Source organism: Equus asinus, chromosome 1 (genome assembly GCF_041296235.1).
Source record: "Equus asinus isolate D_3611 breed Donkey chromosome 1, EquAss-T2T_v2, whole genome shotgun sequence".
NCBI classification, from domain to species: domain Eukaryota; kingdom Metazoa; phylum Chordata; class Mammalia; order Perissodactyla; family Equidae; genus Equus; species Equus asinus.
This window is the reverse complement of record NC_091790.1, coordinates 107,420,783-107,440,607: the sequence shown is the minus strand read 5'-3', so window position 1 is coordinate 107,440,607 and position 19,825 is coordinate 107,420,783. Positions and strand designations below refer to the sequence as shown.

The 19,825-nt window shown below is 39.1% G+C and overlaps 1 long non-coding RNA gene across 1 annotated transcript in view; it reads right to left on the bottom strand.

Moving 5' to 3' along the window:
* Positions 1–19,825, bottom strand: part of LOC106825219 (uncharacterized) — a 187,926-nt gene that overhangs the window by 11,897 nt on the left and 156,204 nt on the right. The gene's annotated exons all lie outside the window — the stretch shown is intronic.

The window sequence follows — 19,825 nt, the reverse complement described above, 5'->3', positions numbered from 1 at the left end:
TTCTCAGTGTTTAAGTTTCTCAACTTTAAGTTTTTCTCCCTTGAGTGTGTGGAGAAATTTGATCTTTATGATTGAGAGGCTGCTGTTCTTTCTGAATTATGATTATCCCCAAGTCTACCCCACCCTCTACTCTGAATTCCTTTAAGTGCTAATAAACGTAGATTGAATGAGTGATTGTACAGACAAATGCATGTGAAAGAGGGAGAAGGAAAAAGGGGAAAAAAAGAGACAGAGAGAAGGAAATAGGGACAAAGGCCAGAGAGAGAGAAAGAGCTGATCAGAGTAATTCTTTTATTTAAAACAACATTATCTAGAATAATCAGTATCTCCTAAGAAAAATGTGATATTTAAGGGAACACTCAACCCATCAGTAACGCAAAACCGCTCTTATATTCAGGATGCTACGCCACATCATAAAGTAGCTCACTATATCTTATTAAGATCATTTGATTAATAACAGAAACAAATTTTCTGGTTAAATCTAGGAAAAAAGTATAAGGGAAATCTTAGAAAGAAATATCAAAATTTGCTGTCCATTCAAGGCCTATGCCCTTATGTTTTATTTTTTGATGGGAAAGGGGAAAAATATGATTCTAGATCATGCTACTTCCCATTTCCATGACAACACCCCCTCAAAGTTCTCACAGTACTGTTTTAAAGATTCATCGATCAAATACTGTTTTATCTAAAACTAAACTAGAAAATATTTAAGAAGAGAAAAGCCAACTGGTGGTTTCATCCTCATCATTTTCTTTTCCTTTTTTCCCCTTCTTTCTTCAAAACTACCAATCAGCATAAGTACAAAAGAACCACTACCTAACCACAGGGTTTCATTCAAGGAAGACAGAAATTTCAGCTCATAAACCCCAAAATGATGAAGCCAGTGATTCAATAAAGACAAGGAAAATAACATTCTCATGGAGAAAAAGTTACTTTTTTATGTGGAATCAGTTTTCAACTTAGGCTGCTCTGAAGCTTTGATAGTGGCCAAGAAGACTGATTTCCCAGGCAGCTTCCAGAAGAGCAGTTGTCAGGCGCCTTCCCATTCTTCTCTGCTCTGATATTGTGTCTGGTGTGGACACAACCAAACTGAGGCCTAAGGCAGGGTTGGAACTGGGTGAGCTCAGCGCTGTTTGAGCTGAGACACAAATTGAGAGGCAGGGCTGGGGGCCACTCCTCTCAAGGCACTTCAGTCGCTCATTGACCTGTGTGGGGCTCTCTCTTTGGCTCTATCTTGCGCACATTTTAGGACAGATAAAAGCATACTGAGGACGTCAGAGGACAGCTAAAGGATACAGGTTGTCAAATCTCCTAGAGGCATATTACTAAGCTTTCCTTTCCGAACAGTGGTGATAGCAACAATTTCAGTAGCAAGTACCATTTTTGGAGCTTTACTCTGACTTGGATATTTTGCCACGAGTCTTATGTGCATCATTTTATTCAATGATCCTCGTTGTACTAGGGAAGCACTATTATTATCACATTCTATCCTACAGAAGAGGAAGCTGAGGCTCACACAGGTAAATTAATGTGCGCAAGTTCAACAGGGCAGACATGGCAGAGCTGTGGGGTGGAGTCGTCTGATTAAAGTGCCCACGTTTTTAACTGCTATGCAATGTTATGTATTTATTAAGGAGAAATATTTTTAAAAATCAGATATGAACATATAAATGTGTGATCCATAACATTTAAAGTTTCGCCCATTGTTTTTTGAGTTATGCTCTGGCTTAGAGTTACCGACACTGGCTGACCAGGATGGCCCTCTGGCTAGTTTTCAATCCTATTTGTATCCACTCCCCATCCTTTGCTACAGCCCCCATCAAGTGTTCTTATTCCCAGAATTCACTTTGTGCCTTTGTTTAAACTGTGCCGTCTGCATTAAAGGTCTTTCTTCTCCTCTTCCAGCAGCCAAAATCCTGCTCGCTCCTTAGAGTCTAGCTTAACAGTCACCTTCACTCAGTAACTGGGAAACGGTAGGAAGCTGAAGCATGATTGTTGAATTGCACTGTGAACCTAACGTGTTTTGGTGAAATTGATACTGGTTTGAGTGAAGTTGCACCAGTTTAGGGAGTCCTAGTGTTTGTCGTGTGAGGGAGGGCAGACAATTCTGATTTCCTACATCCACTGTGATTCTCCAAGACCAGGAGAGGACTTCTCCCTAGAACAGGGGCAGGCAGGCCTGCAAAAGCTGCGGTGGTGCAATTCCCTTATAGTCAAAAGAAAATGTAACCATGAGGGAGGCTGACGTGTTCTCACAAGTAAATGGGAAAAGTGGTGTGTCCAACAGGTCTTTGGTCCCCCGTGAAATGTTTGTACTCTGCTCCTTATTTTGCAGTTTAAGCTTATTAGAATTACCTCAGAAGCTTTTTGCATGGAAAAGTAATAAGCATATATATGCTTTTTTTTTTTTTTCACTTGTGATGTTGGTTATCACATTAGGTATCTTCTATGCAGTAATGAACAATCCTTCAAATCCCAGGGACTTGAGCAAAAAATACCTGCTGGGCACACATTTTCACATGAGCAGCTGCTCATCATCTAGGCAATTCTGCTCCATCAGTCTCCTCATTCTAGGCCTTAGGCTGAGAGAGCAGCCCTTACTGTTCTTGTGGCACAGGGAAAAGAGCAAGAGAATGGCGAAAACAATCAATGGCTCTTAAAACTTCTGCTTGGGAGGGTTATGCCACAGGCACTCAGCTACCGCTGACCAAATCAAGTCACATGGCTGAGCCCAATGGCAATGGAGCAAGAATGTTTATCCCTCCTAGTGAAGGCACTACTGGTCGAATTTCAGAGGGTGGGGATATATAATCCTCTTAAAAGAAGGGTAAGCGAGTAGTTGTTAATAGTGACACAGTCTGCCAAAGCTGCTTATATATTACTTATAACGTGTGTGATGTCTATTGCTAATTGTTATGGGGACTTAATTATGTCCCTTCAAAATCCATATGTTGAAGTCCTAACCCTCAGTACCTACAAGTGTGACTGTATTTTGAGATAGGGTCTTTAAAAAGGTAATTAAAGTTAAATGAGTTCATTGGGGTGGGCCCTAACCCAATATGACTGGTGTCCTTAGAAAAGAGGAGATTAGGACAGACACACGTGGAAGGAAGACCACATGAAGACACAGAGAAGAAGGCCATCTACAAGCCAACAAGAGAGGACTTAGAATGAAACCAACTTTTCCAACACCTTGATCTTGGACGTCTAGCCTCCAGAATTGTGAGAAAATACATTTCTGTTGCTCAAGCCACCCACACTGTGGTCCTTTGGTATAACATCCCCAGCCAACGAATACACTGATGAACAAATTAGAAGATTTAACAACATTGATATTTCCACTCTATTTCATTCAAGTAACTTCTATAATAATAATAATTCCTAACAAATATTAAGCATTTGCTATGTAAGTACAGCACTAAACATTCTACATACATTATCTATTTTAGTCTCTCAAAATAATTCTATGATGTAGGTACTAATGTTAACCACATTTTACATATGAGAAAATGTTATATATATGGCTTGGAGGGTTTGAGAAACTTGTACAAGTTTATCCCCAAGTGGAGAGCTGCCATCTGATCCTAGGTCATCTGATTACAGAACCAGCTTCCTGTTTCCCCTGTCAAGGGACGTTAGGATATTTCATAGTATTTATTAATCTCAAGAAAGTTACGGGAACATAAAAATGAGTGAGCCATGATGCCTCTCTTGAGGAGTTCACAATCCAGTTAACAAAACAAGAGAAGAAATAACTATAATCCTAAGGAGGATAAGATAAATGTCATGTAAAAGGCCCTGCCCAGAACTATTATTTATAACTTGGATGAAGAAATTGACAGCACAATAAGAAATGTTGCTGATGATGCATCTGGAAGGGGCAACATATTCTTTGGATAATAGACTCAAAAATTTAAAAAGAAGATAAAACCACACTGTCAGGGTGGAATGATTAGCCAAATCTAAAGAAATGATGTGCAATGAATAAATAAAACGAACTTCTCCTAAGTCCAAAAAACAGCTGGATCAGAACAACAAAAAATGAACATGGATTGTTAAGTGGACAAAGGGTACTTTAATGTAATTAGCCAGCTGTGTCACTAGTTGTGGATAAGTCACTCAACAAACATTTATAGAGTGCCCCCTCTGCATTGGGCACTGTGCTTGGAGCCAGAGATAGAAAGCTGAGCAAGTGGAACTCGACACTCTCAAGGTGCCCTCAGTCCAGTAGAGAGAGAGACTTAAGTATAGCATTATACGTATAGAAGAATCTGATAGATGCTTTTAAATAAGTCTGAATGGAGCACTCTTGGTATACAGAAGAGAGAGTAAATAATTTTTTTTAGGGTCAGAGGAGGAGGGTAGGGAAGACATTTGAAGTTGCGATGGGAAGCAGGAGCTTAACGAGAAGGAAGTTCATGAAAACCTAGGAGGAATGACCTGTAAATGAAAAGTTAACAGTATGAAAAAGCTCAGGTCTGTTTGGAATGGCTGAAATAGAGGTTTAATCGTGGGCAGAGGCACATGATGGGGCTGAAAAATTGGGCTGGGGCTGAGTTTTGATAGCACCGTCAATGCTACCAAGTTTAACCTTTCTCTAGTATGTAACAACAGGGTAATGAAAATTTCTAGAGTAGCAACATGACAACATCTGATTTTTGTAGGATGATTGTTATAAGCAATGTAGAAAAAAGATGAGGGTGGAGAGAATAGTTTCAGAGAGATCAGTTAAGTGGTGGTTGTAATCCTCCAAGTCAGAAACAGCTGAAGCCTGACCTAAGTGTGTCCTACTAAAATTCCTACTAATGTAACAGGAGTGGATCTCTCCACTATCCTGGCTCGGAGTGAAGCTTTGAGCTGTTTTCATTTTTGTTTTCCAGTACTACCCAAGTTTGAGTGCGGGTTCCTTCTATACCACCATAGTCCCTTTAGATGTTCAGGGCTTCATCCTCTTTTAAGGAGCCATAAGAGGTTCTAGGCTAATAAAGAGAAATACGGTAGATTTAAAATGGACTGAGTAAAATCTCAGGATATGCATGGGGGATACTCCTACTGGGATACACGCGAGTCGGGGTGAGGTGCACGCAATCTCAGTGGAAGTCCTTCACGCCAGCAATGCTCCTGGGCAGGGCGACATGCAGTGATCTGTTGAATGGTGACGGACAGCTCTCAGCATCGGCTGGGCTCCATCACCTGTCCATGGGTTGGCCATAATGGTCTTTCTTCAGGCAGAGACTGAATTCTTTCTAAATAGAATCTCTGCTCTTCGTGTGATCCCTCCAGTTGGCCCAGAAGGTCACCCTGGCCTCCCTCCTTGTCAGTTTCTCTATCTTCCTACCGACTCTCTGGAAAACTGAAGTCTTAATTTATTATTTATATGCTGATTTTATACCTTGATATTTCAAATCTTTGCCTTTTGGTTTTCAAAAATTATTCTCTCAAAAAGCTTGGTTTTTATAAATTAAGAGCTTTCAAAACTATTGTGTTTTATAAGGACTTAAAAAAAATGGACTGTTTTTGTGTTCAAACTAAATCAATCTTAAACTCCCCTCCTCCTATTCCTCTTAAAGTATGGAGTATCTCTAACAGTCTGCCTCCCTTTATAGGGACATGCATGATAAGACAAGTATGGAAAAGAAAAGCATATTAATTAATTTTTTTAAAATATAATTTTATTAAAATAATTATTTTTAAGTCTAGCTAAAATATATGATATACTAGGAAAATGAAGCTCCTAAAATTGATTCAAGAAGAAACAGAAAATAGAATAGGCTAGTAAGCATAGAAAAAAAAAAAAGGATGTCAAAGGATGCCAAGTTTTACATGTGATGTCTTGAAGGATCATATATAATTCCTATAATTTAAAAAAAAATTGCCTCTAAGCATTGGTTTTCAAAATATCTATGAACAATCACCTGAGGAGTTTAGTAATCGTATAGACTCCTGTCTCCCCACCTCAACTTCTCTTTGCAACCTCAATGCAGTAGTTACGAGAGGGGAACCAGGAATCTGAATTTTAAGCAAACAGATGCTTAGAAAGCCGTGCTATCCTTTGAGACACCAGCTTAAAACACGGTCTGTAATGTAAACTCTGCATGAAAAATCCAATAGGGAAAGGAAAAAAAATAGAACTTTTATTCATGTTTATTTTTCTTAATAAAAGAAAGAAATTCCTTTACCTCAATAAAATATAATAAAAATAATTAAAAAAAGAAATTTCACTTCAATAGTATTCATTTTGCTGATTAACCTGGCCCCCTCTCTGAGACTATGTGGTATGTGGCCAAGCCATACACACAGCCCAACAGAGAAAGGTCCTAGAAGAAATGGATGCCGCCCGGTCCCCTCACTGTTGTATTTGCCCTTTCACACTGCCCTGAAGTTTTCCTGGGTTACATCATATAGTTGTCGCTAAATAAACCCCCACAAAATGGACGAGTGGCATGATTACATTCCTGAATAGCAGCCACAGACCGAAGAGAGCACACCTAGGATGATACTGTTCCTACCGGTAGTCCAAAGGAAAGGCTTCATCAATCACATTATGAGGCAAAAACAAAGATGATTTCATCAGATATGGAAAACAGCTGCCCAAATAACGTTAAGTGATCAAAAATGTTACTGGAAACTAGGGACCTACACACAGTATCGACAACAACAAATCTTATTCTCAGTGTGTATCAACTGTGATACACTGTGCCTTGTGTATCAACTAAGAAAAGGATGAGATCATCAAAGTATAGGGCATTTATAATCTAAGCATCCAGAATATTATTAATAATTTTAGTTACAGACATAATTTGTAGATAAGTGAAAATACATATATTGTGGTTACGTTCTAACATCATCTTTTTGCTAAGTGTTGATCACCAAAAATATTAACCTCTTCTTTAAGCAGGGCGATTCAAAGTGTGGTGCACGGATGGGTGCCAGTCATGATATTTCCTTTGCAGGTCCAGGATAAGTACAGCAAGTGAAAGTTAGTACTTTGGCAGTAATTCGACAGTTATTTTATGAATATTAAGTCTAATAATGAAGAAAGTGAACTTGCATTTTGATTGTTTTTGGTTTTTCATTTCATTTTTCTAGTAATTCCTTTTTATTTTAACAAAAGTAGCAGTCACGATGATTGGAAACTAAGGAAAAAAGGCCGTTAACCACAGATAGTTTGAAAAAGACTGTTCTAGAGCATAGAAGGACAGGCAAACTATCCAAATTTATTTTACAAAGCTAGCATCGTCCTCAGACTAAACTTGACAAACATCCCACAAAAAGAAATCTACAAAGTAATCTCAATTATAATATTAGCAAATCAATCCAGCCTCAAATTAAAAAACTGATATGCCCTGACCCAGTAGAATTTTGTTTTTTTCCCTTTAAGTTTTGAACTATAAAGACAGTTCAATATTAGAAAATCCATTAATACATATTACTATACTAATGCTTAAGACACAATGACACAATTATTCTGATAATTACTCATAAAATTTTTCATCAACAAAATAAGTTATGAAATAATAATGAGTGCAATTTTTCATAATTATATATTTAAACGTATTTATTTATATGAATGAGTATAGAAATATCTGGAACATATAAACCAAAATGTTTACAATGTCGTTTTGGTTTTGATTCACACTTTCTCCTTTTTTTCCCTCCAGCTTTATGGAGATATAATTAACATATAACATTGTGTAAGTTTAAGGTGTACAGTGTGATAATTTGATACACATATATATTGCAAAATGATTACCAAAATAAGCTTAGTTAACATATCCATCACTTCACACAGTTCCCTTTTTTTGTATGTATAGGGAGAACATTTAAGATTTACGCTTTTTAGCAACTGTCAAGTTTATAACACAGTATTGTTAAATATAGTCACTACGCTTTACATTAGATCCCCAGAACTTATTCATCTTATAACTGGAAGTTTGTGCTTTTTGACCAACATCAACCATTTCCCCCACCTCCTAGCCCCTGGCAACGACCATTCAACTCTCTGTGTCTATGAGTTCAGCTTTTTTAGATTCCATATATAAGTGAGATCATATAGTCTTTGTCTTTCTCTGTCTGACTTATTTCACTCAGCAGAATGCCCTCAAAGTTCATCTACGTTGTCGCAAATAGTAGGATTTCCTTCTTTATTATGGATGAATAATATTCCATTAAACGTATTACATTGTCTTTATCCGTTCATTTGTTGCTGAACACTTAGTTTGTTTCCATGTCTTGGCTCTTATGAAAAATGCTGCAAGGAACATAGGGGTGCACATATGTCTTTGAGATCCTGTTTTCGTTTCCTTCAGATACAGACCTGGAAGTGAGATAGCTGGGTCATATAGTATTTCTATTTCTAATTTTTTGAGGAATCTTCATACTGCTTTCCATAGTGGCTGCACCACTTTACATTCCCACCAACAGTGCATGAGGGTCCCCTCTTCTCCACATCCTTGCCAACACTTGTTATCTCTTTCAAGTACTTTACCTCCCCACTCTGTAGCCATACTTGTTTCCCAAGTGAAGGGTTCTAACAGGGCCAGTCTTCTGCCTTCGAAATTTCCCTCCCCCATCATTTCTGCAACCAGCTCATTTCTGCTTTGTATCTTTGCTTATGTGGTTGCTCTGAATTTTCTGATGGTTCTTTGCCACCTACCTGCCAAATGCCTTTTCTAATAGCTCTAGTCATCACTACACACCTTTACCTTTTTCTTGACCAATTAGACCACATGAAAGCATCATTTATTATAAAATCACTAATACTCTCTAAATATCTTGCTTAAACAATTTAATTTGGTAGTATCATTACTTTCATGTATATTTATATTAGAATCCCCAAAGAAGCTATTATTTCCTTTAGAAAAAGTAGTTTATGTAAAAAGAAAACCAAAAACTATTGTGTTGAGTGAAAAACCAAGATGAGAAATTGTGAAGTTAGTATTGCATCTTCACTCATTCTTTCACAGAAATATTTATTGAGGGCCTACTATGTGCTAGATGCTGGTCTAAGAACTAGTGATATCACAATAAACATAAAAGATGGGATCTTTGCCATCAAGGGCATACATACAGATAACATGATAAGACACGTCTGCAAAAAAAAGAAAAAACAGAGTAGGAGGATAGAGGGTGTGCCGATTATTTTTCATGTATCCTTCTAGATCTACTCTTTACCCTTTTCTGCTTGACTCCTCCAGTCTCCTGTTTTCCACTGGTTATAAAGAGCTGACTCCCTTGCTCTTCAAGGATATATTATTGGGCCCCAGATGGCTGGTCAGGAAGGCAGAGTCCATGCCCTGTGGTGTGGCATTTCATCTAAATCCAGAAGTGAGTGGAGATGTGAAACTGGTAGGACTTTTCCAGATTCTTGTCATCTCTGGGGGCTCAACAAAAATGGTGGTGGCATGGCATGGTCCAGGAGGTACATGGCCTCTTCCGAACAAGGGAAACAATCAAGAGAGTCTGAGGAGCTGTACAAGGTTTTTGTCCAACACAGAGAACTGTGTGAGGAGGTGCCATTTAAGTCAAATTCTCACTGAATTGAGAGAGCAAGTCATTCAAATATCTGAGTGAAGAGCTTTCCAGACTGAGGAAATCATAGTGCAGAAGAAAGTTTGAGGAACAGCAAGAAAGCTAATGGGGCTGACTGAAGTGACTGAGGGGGTAGTGACAGTTGAGGTTGGAGAAGTAGCCAGAAGCAGGCTACACAGAGCCTCTTGGGCTATTTTAGAGACTTTAAAAGAAATTATGGATGAGATGAGAAGCTATTCAAAGCTTCCAAGTTTGCCATTTTGGAGTGACAAACTATGATTTAAATTTTAAAAGGATGACTGATGGCTATGTGGGGAACAGACTGTCAAGGGCAGAAGTGGAAGCCCATTGGCCTAAGTCTCTACTAGAATAGATGAGTTGTGATGGGGACTTGCACCAGGGTTACAAGTGTTTGTACGTCCTGATTGGTCAGATTTGGGAGATATTTTGAAGGTAGAACTTACAGGATTTGCTGGTAGATTAGAGAGAAATTGCAAAGTTGAGGATCATTGTAATGATTTTGGCCTGAACAACTAGAAAAATGGAGCTGATATTTACTGAAATGGAGAAGGTTGTGGGAGGGATTTGGGTGAGAAATGAGAGTTCCAGTTTGGACATGTTAAGTTGAGATGCATTTAATATATCCAACAGACAAGGAGAATAGGCAGTTGATATTTGGATTTGGAGTCAAATGGGAAAGTTAGAGCTGAAGATAAAATGGACCTTGTCTCTGTATGTGGCATCTAAAGCCAATTGGCTTGGGTGAGATCATTTAGGAAGCGAGTGTGAATAGATGAGCACTGAGCCATGGGCACTGAAGAACTGTGAGGATGGGGACAAGGCCAGCTTCATGGGCACATGACCTGTGTAGTCACACGAGACTTTGTACTTAAAAGGGCCCTGTGCTTGGTTTAATGCTCGGCTCTCACTGTCTTGAAAACCTTAATAACTTTTGAACAAGGGTCCTGCATTTTCATTTTGCACTGTACCCTGAAAATGATGTGGTAGCTCGTAGCTGGGAACATAGGGATTCAGCAAAGGCAAGAGCCAACGAAGTAGACTGAAAACCAAGAAAGTGTGTCAGTGGTGTCATAAAAGCCACATAAAGAAATTGTATGGAGATGAACAGAGTGATCTACAGTCTCAAAGCTGCTGTCAGGTCAATCATCTCCGGCCTGAACACTGATCATTGCATTTAGCAACTTGGCTGTGATCGTTGCCCAGGTCGAACTGAGTTGTCGAGAGAAGAGGAGAAGATAAGAACAAACACTGGACATGGACAACTCTTGCAAGCACTTTCCCTGTAAAGGAGAAAGCTTAAAACTGGGCAGGAGCTGAGAGAGATACGGAGTCAAGATAAGGTTTTTATAAAATGAACATTTTTACGGCGTATTTTCCTCTTGGCAATGACCCACGAAAGAAGGAAAAAAATGATGAGGCAGGAGTGGAAACAATAATTACAGGAGCAAAGCCCTTAAGGAAGAGAGGGGAATGGGATGCAGTGCAAAGTGGAGGGTTCATCCTAGGAGCAGATGAAATGCAAAGGGCATGGGACCGATGCCCATGCCTCGTGCGTTTTGTAGAAACATCTGTTCTGATCGCTTCTGCCTAAGAGTCAAAGTCTTCAGTGGAAAGTAGGAAGCAGAGAAGGGATGTTGAGGTTTGAAGAAAGAGAAGAGAGTGTGAAACCATCCTCTAGGAGGATGCAAGTAAAGGGGCTAGAAGGGACAGGCAGCATCAAGGGCCGCTAAAGGGTGTAGGTACATAAAAATATATACGGACGGTAAAGTGTGCCAAAATATTGATGTCAGGTATCTCTGGTGATTAATTTTTTTTGAAGTTTTCTGATTCTCTGAATTTTCCCCAGTAGGCATGTATTACTTCCGCAAGTAGCCTTTTAAAACTATTACAGAAGAGTGAAAAGCAGGACATGTAATGTATGAGAGAAGTACTTATAGTTTAAGAGAGGTGACTGGGGAAACAGAAAGAGAATGGAGACATCATTCTGGTTGCCTCTAAAAGTTATGCCCACACAATAGATGAAGAGCAGTCCAATTTTCTGCAGAAATGAGGAACAAGATAAAATATCTCAGACTCTTTTTCAAGTCATCAGATTTACTCTGTTTCTAGGCTTGAGCCACCTATTGCGTTTCTCAGTTGAGTTTGATAGGCCTAATGGTGGAAGTCTTCCTGGGTTCTGTCACTCGGCTGGCTGCCATTCTTGATTCTTCAGTGGTGATGTGAACTCCCATGCTTGCCTGTGTCTTCACGGGCGTTTTTGTGGGAAGCTGGGTGAGGCTCTGTCAGGGACTAGCCGGACGTCTCTTACACAGAAATTTGTTAATATTTTAAAGTTTGCTTGCTTGTTAAAATGGTTAAAAGTAAATGTCTCTCCTCAGAAGCTGAGGTCCTTGTTGATGTCTTCTTCCAGCTTGTTCTTAGTCACTCACTACTTATGTCTTATTAACAGGTTTGCTTGATGTTTTTTAAAATTTCAAATCAAGATCATTGTTCCAGAAAGGAATTTCAGAGATAATACATTGTTAGGAATGGATTGTTGCTAATTCCAAAACATTTTTCACCCTGTTAGATCCTGTAATGTTAGCTCATGTGTGTTTTTATTTTGACCCATGATAGATGGGGTAGTGAGTGGGGAATTTCGAGGCAACATTTTAAACCGAGTTCCTCTGAGCAATTTACCCTCATCTTTCTGTTGAAATCTCTATGGGGATCGTAAATCTCAGCTCTCACAATAAGAAGTGGGAATTAGATCCTATGATTGCTAAAACACCCCATGGAGTTCAGCTGTGTGGGCGCAGAGGCGGTAACTGCATGGGATGCGAGGTAGGGTGTGTGTTTGGAACCCTGAGGGTGGAGAGTTGAAGATTACAGAGCCAAGTGCAGCTGTGGAAGCCAAGACCAGAGTTTTACATTAGGAGAAAGAGGGGTGGATATTTCTCTTGTTGTGGAAATAACATTTAATTTAGCAATACGTATTTGGATTATGTCACCCTTCGTGAAATGCACAAACGCATTGATGAATTTCTTCCATCATTAAACTCTTTCATAATGAATTTCTTACATAATAAATCTCTTTGATAAACTTTTCCATTATTTGTATTCATATATGAAGGTAAGTTCTTAAAAGGACAGCACAGTTATCTTAATATTAGTTTATACTGCTACTGAGAACAAAGACAGATGAAGAGTGTTGTATGAGCAGCACTGGGTCTAATTTGAAAACGTAACTTTGAAACTTGGGTGATGTTAATGGAGCTATCTGCAAATCAATTGAAGGGAATTATTTGCAGCTAGGCATTTCTTTTCCCGAAGGAATGTCTGTGACTCCTTACACTACATGGGCTGAAGTGGGCAAATGAGAGCTGCAGGATATGCTTAGGTGAAAAGTTCAGGACATGCTTAGAAGCAGATTTTTAGGATCTTATGAAGAAGGGCTCAAAGAACAGCACGATCAGTAACTGGCTAGATGATGATTAGAGTTGCTTTGGAAGATGATGAGCTAAAGATGGAAAGTTTTCTTGAGGAACCCAAATCCTCATTGCCTGGAACTGTTGGCAGTCAGGCAAGCTTAAATTGGTGTCTTTGAGAAAATCATTGTCTCATTTATTATATTTCTGCATATTTGGGGCTTAAATAAGAAAATATTATAGACATGCACACATCCTGGATATAGTCCAAGTTTAAAACATTGTAGTTTATTATCAGGTTCCTGAGAGATGACAACTATGGCAAAGGGTCCCCAAAGCTGGCCCTTCAGAATTAGAAGAAAACCCCAACTTTGGAGACAACATGAAGGTCCAAAGACCTGTAACACCTTATGGACCTGTCCTTTCTCTTTTCTTCATGGGCGAAACTGGGGTTCTCTTGTGATTGAAGAACCTTCTCTCCATACCCTCAATCCTAGATGCTTTGGGACACCCATAGATTTTTTTCCAACACTGATAGGTTAAAAGACTATAGTTACCTCTCTTTTTTCACAGCTAGCATAGAGGAATGATCTCAGGCTTTTTGGGGGGCGTGGGGTGTGGTGGGTAATCCTCATCTGAGGATAAGTCTATATATGTTGTAGAAAACCTTGCCAGTTGGGTGGAGGGTAACTTCAGGCCCTGAACAGCTGGTCAGAGAGTCAGTCGCTGGTTCTACTTCAGCCGTCCAGGAGTCTGGAAGTTGAGGAGGATCATAGGGTGATCTGATAGAGAACTACAAAAGGGGAGGATCAAGTCAACCTCTTTCAGACTCATTACAGTCCCCTAAAACATTAATGACCTTTTTGCTTAATACTGATACGGGGAAAATTTTAGTTCACTGACCTTACAAATAATTACAGCTCCTTGGAAAGCTTTTGTTCATGGAAACTGGCAGCACTTCCAATCACTTTAATGATGTTTATTATCTTAATAGCACCTGTCCTTTACCCCGCCTGCATACTCAAAAAAACATTAACTAAAAGAGAGGATGATTCATTTCACATCCTGATGTTTTCTTATGACCACAGCTGTGGCCACTTCAGTGTCCAGCAAAATATTTCTTTGGCAAGTGATTTAGGGAGGGGTGGAAAGTGGAACAGAAGCAGTCTCTGGAAAGCCTTCAACACTGGGGCGTATTCTCTCCCTATGTGACTCCAAGGAATTCCCACTCATGGAATCTGGCCTATCACAAAGAACTTTTCTTTTCTGTGCTTGATTCAACTTAATAATTCATGTCAACCAACTGTGGTGAATGATGACTGTTCTTCATACTACAGAACAATAGTCTTCCTAGCTGAAGCTCTGGGGAAGGAAAGGAATCGTCAGTTCCAGTTCCCTCTTGCTGGGCACAGGCTTCTATCTCAGCTGGCTGGATCCTCTTGCTCAGAACTCCTTTCCTAGAACAAGGTCTTCTTTTTTTCTGACCCCTAGGACACTTACATGCATTCCTCTTCTAACCACCTTTGTCGGCCTTAATTCTGAAATAACTTCTCTTTTTGATGCAGAAAAGTGACATTTCTCATCAAAGAGGCAAACCCTCAATGAGAACAAGATGTCTTAAAAAAAATAAATCATGTCTAATTAAAAAAAAAACCAGCCAGATTTAGAAAACGCAGGAGATATTCTCCCCTTTTTAAAGGTAGACTTTAAAAAGTAAATTTGTCCTACTAAATAAATGGCAAGTGGTATATGAAATGGCATGAGAATGAGAAGTACTCCTTTTACTCGTACCACCAACAGTTTATGTGCCTGTTCTCCCAACTGTGTCACAAAGTGCCAAATTTTGGTGCACTGTCGCATCCAATATTTCACATATCTGAGTCTTTCTTAAATAATCATAATGTTTCTAAAGCTCATAACCCTCTTTTTCTAAACTAAACCTCTCCTGGAGTCTGTCTCCACACAAAAGTTATCTTTTCAGCTTTCTTCTTCTAATCATTTTCTGTTTATTTCTGCTCCCTGCTGACCACACCCACCATCTTCTCCAACTGTGTTCTTCACAACCACTCAATCACAGTCCTTGGAGTTTTGCTTTGTTTCTTATTTACCATTTCATTTCCCTTCCCACTGCTATGATCCTAGCTCAGCTTTACAGGCAGTCCTTGATTTGCATGGTAATGAGAGAGTGGAAAGATGACTCTGCAGATAAAAACCATGCAAGGTAATGTTATTAATCAAAGAAGGGAAAATTACAATGGTTCTGGGACCTTTAAAAGTTTTTTGTCAACACATTAAAGACTCTTTTACAGTAGGTTATAAAAATATGGGGGAATTTAAAAATGGTAAAACTAATATTTATTTAGTACATTGAAGTTTAAAACAGTAGAAACGCTGAACAGTAAAATGTCTTTTTCTTTGTAGGGATCCCCCGAGCTCAGTTTGAGCAGTGCCTGCCCTTTTCCTCTCCCTGTATGACATACGGTATGGAGTGAGCCTCTTTGTTATTCCTCCATGAATTGTTGTACTCCTTTCTAAATCTGAATTAGTTTCCAGCTATTTATCCATTGTGCCTTCAATACAGCACAATTCCTCCCAGAGTTTCTTTAATGTGAGGGTTTTTTGCCAGTGTGCCTTCTTCTGGGATATCTTCATTCTTTTCATCACCGCCATATTCCTCATTTGTGTCGCTAAGTTTGGCTTCACTGAGTTCCTCTGGATGCATGTCTATCGTCTCTGGAAAACAGTGATGGTGTCAACATTCCCACAGATGGCCATTTCTTCCCTGACTCCATTTATGCTCAATTAGAACTTCACTTGCAGCTTTATCAATTTTGGTTTCCTTGTTGCACTTCATCTCTTAGCCAATTTCCTTTTAGGTTATCCATTTTTTCAAATGTTTACGTAAGTTTATCCCTGGAAGACAAGGAGGTAACACAACTACATGCTTTGCTGTCTGTGTGTGAACTGAATAATAGATGTGTGGTGGCCAATCACCAATAGACTTTGAAAGAAGTGATGCGATTGGTCACTGAATGTCATGTGCATCTGTTACTTACATAGTGATTTGTGGTTTGAAAATCTAACAGTGAAGTTCCTACTTTATGCAATTACTCACAGTCAATTTATTGAGGTAACTGAAAATTTGAACTGTGTTGTTGGGGGACTGGTATCACTTAAACTGTGGGTACACTGAATAATACACTGAAATTTGTGTATTATTGGAACTGTGCAAGGCGAGGAAGCCTGATTATTACCAGGAAAATTTTCTGGTTTCTGTTTTTGTCTTTAGCATTTCCAGTCAAGCTTACATTCACTGGTCCAGATTTTCCTCTAGGATGAGTACTGCCTTATTCATCATTTAACCACTCATGGGCCTCACAGAACCTTAGATGTAGTTTTCACCCCAACCTCAGAATAACCTAATTATAACTATCTTCCTGGTTGGCCTAAGCACCTGTACTTACATTCTGAGATTGCATCTCTACTAAGCCCCTGGGGGTCCCTGAATCCTGCTGCAGAACTAGAGAACTGAGGCTGCTTTGTTGTGCTTGTTGTCATTGCTGCTGCTGTGTAGTTCATAGCTTCTATAAGAAGTGAGTTAGAAGACTCTGGACCTTTGTTAAACCTGGACTTTCTGGATGTTGTGTCTGAGTGATATTCCCAGTAAGGTGGATCTGAAGAGCTGTCCCTTTTGTTTTCTTGGTCTTCTCTACAAGACTTGCTCTCCAAATACCTCCAGGCCTGTGAGAGTAAGTGCTGAGCTCCCAAGTAGAAACACAGGGTTAGACTTCTCAAACTTGTTGCTTTGTAGGAGACAGCAACAAAAGGCACTTCTGCCAGGTTTTCTCTCTGTGGTCTCCCAAATCAGAGTCTTGGAAGAGGAATCTTGTCTGTTATTTACTGAAAGGAACGCCTTTCCTTGGTACCACTGTAGTGAGATGTCAATGCTTTCTTCTTCATAGTCTGCTTTTTCGTTCCTAGGAAACAATACAATATCCCTGAATTTTCCTTTGTATATGCTTAAAACATCCTCTAAAGAATAAGAGGTAATAGGAAGAGGCTTTTTCTGACTCCTTATTCTGAGACCCCCAAGGAAATCCTATAGAGCTAAGCTGGGCAGACCTTTGTGTCTATTTCGGCCAATAGAGTATAATGGAAGTGATGCCACATGCCTTCTGAGGCTAGATAATAAGAACACCTTGCATTTCTGCCATGCCTTCTTAGGACACTTCTCAGAAACCAGCTTCTATGCATGCCATGAGGAAGCCCAAAACTAGCCCACGTGCACAGGCCACGCATAGGTAATTTGGCCAGTAGCCCAGCTGAGGTCCCAGCCAATAACTAGCATCAGCTGCCAGACATGTGAGTGAAGATATACGCAGATGATTCCTGTCCTCATATGTTAAGTCACCCTAGTCTTTGAGTCTTCCCAGCTAATGCCCCACACAGGGTATAGCAGACATAAGCAGAACATCCTGGGTCCAGACTAAATTCCTGATCCAGAAAGTCTGTGAATACCATTGTTATTTTTATACACTTGTATGCCACTGAGTTTGAGGTGGTTTCTTATGAAGCAATAGTAACTGGAACAGAAACACTTGACTCTTTAAGACACTTAAAATTGTTTGAGTGGTAAGACAAGTGAATTTATCTTTTCTTATCTATACTTTCTAACATCTCCACAATTCACATGGGTAACTTGTGTAGTCAATAAGGAAATAGTGATGTGGCTGATTACATGTGAATGGGAGAGGGAAGGCTCTGGGATGCCTCCCAGGTTTCATGTCTTTGGACACTAGTGAGAAGAGGTTGTCATGCATTAATTGTTCCCCTTATCTCAGTCATATAAAGAACACTCATAGCACATTACTTCTTGTTAAAGTGTTGCATTAAGCAATTTCTTCAGAATTAGCCCCAAAACTGTAATAAAATGTGATGTGATAATTTCCCACCCTCAGCAAATACTGTCAAAATGTAGAAACCGCCTTATCACTTGTAGCCAAATTGTTAATCCTGGGAAAGATGCATCTGAATTCTATATACCCTACTGGATGGTTCACTGTGGACAACTTTCATTTTCCCCATCTCATCTCCTCATTTTGTGTTTGAACAAATACAATTCAAGATTTAGGATCTTTCTGCCAAAAACCAAATGAGGAAGCCAGATGATTGAGGCCCTTAGAAGAATAAGAGGCAGTCTGAATAAGAAATAAGGGTTAATTTGACCACTAGTTCACCAAACAAAGCCAAAATATTAACATCAAGGAATGATTGATGGTGTAAGTACATGCACCAGAAGTTGCTTGTTTCAACAAATTGAATTCAATACATCAGTGCAACTAGGCAATTCTAAGTACTTAATTTTTCCTTAGCAAGTGAGCGTAACTTACTCTTTCATCTTCTGGGGGCAAAAAAGCATTTACTGACTCCAGAATAGATTGAGCTGTGTTAAGGAGGGAGCCGCCACAACATCAACAGAAAGCAAATTCTACAGGCAAGTTTCTAAACTGTTAGAACTTTAAGAGTATTCTGGTGGTACTTCTTAGAAAAGAGAAGGAAGTAATGTTTCACCTGTGGAGTAAACTAGAGGTCAAACGATTTCTTCCTAACTTCTTGTAATCTTAAAGGAGATAGGCTCTGAAAATCTAAAAAAAATTCTATCTTGACCATTTGGCATAGAATAGTTGGAGGTTGAAAGGAGGAATGACAAGGCTTTTGGAGGGATAAAAAATGAAAATAACCAAAATTACATCTTTCTTACATGAGTGGCCAAAAACAGAAAGCTTTACACAAGGTTTTTAGTCTTGGCAGTCAGTATTGCCCTTACACCATCAAATGTCATTGCAATCATATGGTATCAATAACAAATGAATAATGGCTAGAACGTTTAAGGTCTGTTCTTGCAGACTTTAGATCTGAATTCTCACAAATCTCAAAAGCATGTTCATTCTGAATTCCGGCCAGATTTTTGACCTTTCTGCTGACCTGAAAGGGTTATGTATCTGGGGTAAGACTCAAACTAGTGTCTGGAACATCTTTCGGAATGGCCAAAATATTTTCTTTATGACTGTGGAGCAATTTCCAAATCATATTGCTTTCTTTTGCAAAGGCTTCTAGACTATTGAGTTTTACAGCATATCCCATATAATCATTTCCAGTTTCTGTCTCAAGATTTGGGTTAGGCTCTTTCAATATTACCTAAACACTCTACCAATTGATAGCATTATGTTGGGCCTATTGAATTAGATTTTGCCCCAGAGGCCAGACATGGGAGGCTATGTCTATTATCTACACCATTTTTATTGGCCTTTGTGGTAAGCATGGTCAAGAGATAAAAGCTTTACCTAAGGTGGTAGGAATGGAGAAAAGAAAACGAGAGAATGTGATGACATTCTGAATGTGGGTTGTAGAGGAAAAGAAAACAATGTTGACTAAGTCTTCTGAGTAACTGGGCTCATAATAAGATGCCTGAGGTAATGTGGATAATTTAGTTTTGGATGATCTCATGCTAAACTGAAAAATAATGTATTGTTAACATGCTTCAGCCAGGTCATAGGTTTATTTAAAAAACACCCTTTATATAGCAAAACTGTTATCAAACAATGTTGTAATTTAAATGGCCCCTTCCAAAACAGAGATGTTAAATTGTAGAAAGGGTGTACATCTCAGCGTTATTTCCTGCTGTATCTTAAAACTAAAGCATCTCAAAATTAGGTCACTCACCAAGCATTCTAAAACTCAAAGCCAATGAAAATGTCCTCGCTTTCTTTCTTACTTAGCAACCTCAAGTGCAAGAAATTCTCCTGTTAATATTAAAGACAACTACTTCTTATTTATATAAAAAATATTAAAGTGAGACTAAATAT